This window comes from Dama dama, chromosome Y (genome assembly GCF_033118175.1).
Source record: "Dama dama isolate Ldn47 chromosome Y, ASM3311817v1, whole genome shotgun sequence".
NCBI classification, from domain to species: domain Eukaryota; kingdom Metazoa; phylum Chordata; class Mammalia; order Artiodactyla; family Cervidae; genus Dama; species Dama dama.
The window spans coordinates 9,984,108-9,987,426 of record NC_083715.1 but is presented as its reverse complement, the minus strand read 5'-3'; the positions used below and the strand labels follow the sequence as shown (position 1 = coordinate 9,987,426).

The 3,319-nt window shown below is 50.4% G+C and overlaps 1 pseudogene; it reads left to right on the top strand.

The window, feature by feature from the left end:
- Positions 1-688: 688 nt before the first annotated feature.
- On the top strand, positions 689-2,303 carry LOC133053550 (chromodomain Y-like protein; annotated as a pseudogene).
- The last annotated feature ends 1,016 nt before the right edge of the window (positions 2,304-3,319 follow it).

The window sequence follows — 3,319 nt, the reverse complement described above, 5'->3', positions numbered from 1 at the left end:
TTGAAACAAGACAGTGCCAAGTGGAGCAAGAACAAGTGTATGTATTCAGTGCATTCTCACAGCTTGAGGACAGGGATTTCAGACTGGAGATGAGAAAACTGAGGAGAGCAAGATGAAGACTGAGAAAAAGAGGTGGGATGGAAACGGTTTCTCATAAGTGGCCCAGAATTGAATGGTCTTCAAGGTGCATTAAGACCAGTTGTAGCAGGAAAGTGAAATTATTCTCGTTTCCACAGCCTAATTATCATGGAGGGATTTGAGGCAAGATAACAAAAGAAGGTAACAACGTAATGTGAGAGAGACTCGAATGAAAGACTGAAACCTGGCTATGAGGCAAGGTTTGGAAGAGACACACTCTCCCTGCCATGTGACCCACCTGTGTTGACTTAGAGAGATGAGGCTGGCAGGTGAGATTGGCGGGCTCTTTAGGATCATGAAAAATGCCTCATTTCTCCCACCAAATCATCTGAGTTGCTCCCCATCCACCCTCAGAGGTTTCAGGATGAGGCTTTGTGATGCCAAGGCCGGGGGAAGGCTGTCATTGGCTGGGGAATTGACTTACTGACCTCATAATCATAAGGGTGTGGTCCCCTATATATAGGTGTGCTCAGGGGCTCTGGAGCAGACGACTGGGAGTCTTCAAAATGAATAAGGTGGCCTCAGAGGCCCTGCCCCCGTGCCACAGGCCATGGCCTCTGAGGAGCTGTATGAAGTGGAAGGGATCATTGACAAGAGGAAAATCAAGAAAGGGAAGACAGAGTATTTGGTTCGGTGGAAAGGCTATGACAGTGAGGACAACACGTGGGAGCCAGAGCAGCACCTGGTGTACTGCGAGGAGTGCATCCACGACTTCAACCGGTGCCACAGTGAGAAACAGAAGGAGGGCACCTTCACCAGAATCAACCGGACCTCCCCGAACAATGGCCAGAAGCAGATCCCCAGGTCCACCAAGAGCAGCTTCTCCAAGGATGCTCCCAAGGTCCTAGTGGTGGGCAAGGAGCACGAGGTCAAGAGCAGCCCGTTGTTTACCGCCAGAAGTTCTGGAAGAGCCCCATGCCAGGCCTGGCCACCCGCGAAAACATGGACCTGGCCCGGTCGGACGTCAGGATCCTCGTGCCCAAGAGCCCCGTCAAGGGCACCACTGCGGTGGATGGCTTTCAGGACGAGAGCCCCGAGAACCTGTACACCGTGGAGCAGGGGCCGGAGGACACAGTGGCCCAGAGGCGGCAGCGGAGAAGCTGGTAGGGGCCCTACTGGGCCTGGGGGTGGTGTGGGCACCGGCCAAGGATACACCCGCTGGTGCCGCAGGCGTCAGGCCCATGACCGCGGCCACAGACACAGGGCTGGCTGTGAATGGGAAAGGCACCTACCCTCTCATGGACGCACGATGGCCAACAGGATGACCACCCTGCAGAAGTCAGTCACTGGCGTGACAGCCGGGAAGAGGGAGTTCATCGAGGGCAGGCGAGACCAGCCCTTTGACAAGTGGCTGCACTTCAAGTGCCACAGACGGAGAGCACCTGCAGGTACTGGGACATCACGGTCCAGAAGAAGGATGTCTTCACCCACATCCTGCTGTCCACTGAGTCATCCGAGAACAACTCACTGAACCCGGAAGTGATGAAGGAGCTGCAGAGGGCCCTGAGCACGGTCGGGTGGACGGCAGCAAGCTGGTGCTGCTCAGTGCCATGGGCTGCATCTTCTGCTGTGGCCTGGACTTGATCTACTTCACCCAGCGCCTGACAGACGACTACAAGAGGGAGAGTGCCAGGATGGGGAAGGCCATCAGAAACTTCGTGAACACTTTCATCCAGTTCATGAAGCCTATTATCATAGCCGTGAATGGCCCGGCCATTGGGCTAGGGGCATCCATCCTGCCTCTTTGTGATATGATCTGGGCCAATGAAAAGGCATGTTTCCAGATGCCCTATACCACATTCAGACAGTGTCCAGATGGCTGTTCCACGGTCATGTTCCCCAAGATTATGGGAGGAGCATCTGCAAATGAAATGCTGCTCTGTGGGCGGAAGCCAATGGCACAGGAGGCGTGCGGCAAAGGGATGGTCTCGCGGGTGTTCTGGCCTGGGACCTTCACCCAGGAAGTCATGGTCTACAGCAAGGAGCTCGCCTCATGCAACCCCGTCGTGCTCAAGGAATCCAAGTCCCTTGTGCGCTGCCACATGAAACTGGAGCTGGAGCAGGCCAATGAGCGGGAGTGCGAGGTTCTGAAGAAGATCTGGCGAACGGCGCAGGGCATGGACTCCATGCTCAAGTACCTGCAAAGGAAGATCGACGAGTTCTGACTGCCAGACCGCCCGACCTCACTGGGCAGCGCCGCCCCTAACCTCACAGCCCGGGCCAGGCTCGCCCAGAGCTCCCGCTGGGAAGCAGTACTTGAGACAGCCAAGTTATTTATTGCCAAGTGGTTTTTAAGTACTGTAACTTTAAAATAAATAACTACAAAACTCCTTTGTCCAAACGTCATTATTTTATACTTAATACACACACAAGTGTAAAAGTATAATGGTGAGCTCTGGGCTGCTCTTTGAGGCTCTAATTTTTGTATCTTCAGCTAGTACTTTATTTAAAAAAAAAAAGTGTGTTTTCTTGGTTTGGGTGTCAGAAAAGTGTGAAAAAATGTTTGTTTTTCCTTGTTTTTTCCTTCTAGAAGCAAGGAAAGAGGTGTTAGCCAGGCTTGCCATCCCCACCCCAATTCGAAATATAGAAAGATCTGAGATGTGCCCTTATCTCTAAGAGGTCTGAAGCCTCAGAGATTGAAAATTCTAAGTCAAATGGAAGACTTATCTTTAAGGATGAATTCGTCTGGTTAAACACACGCTGATGGACATACCCTGAAAGTAAAATATGCCTAGGATTCATGTTGAGATATAAATTGATGGTTCCCTCTTTTTAAAATCAGAGGCTAAAAGTAATTTTGAGAAAGAAGAATGGAACTGGAGGAATGAACCTGCCTGACTTCAGACTCTACTACAAAGCCACAGTCATCAAGATAGGATGGTACTGGCACAAAGACAGAAATATAGATCAATGGAACAGGATAGAAAGCCCAGAGATAAATCCACGAACCTATGAACACCTTATCTTTGACAAAGGAGGCAAGGCTGTACAATGGAAAAAAGACAACCTCTTTAACAAATGGTGCTGGGAAAACTGGTCAAGGACTTGTAAAAGAATGAAACTAGAAAACTTTCTAACACCGTACACAAAAATAAACTCAAAATGGATTAAAGATCTAAATGTAAGACCAGAAACTATAAAACTCCTAGAGGAGAACATAGGCAAAACCCTCTCCAACATA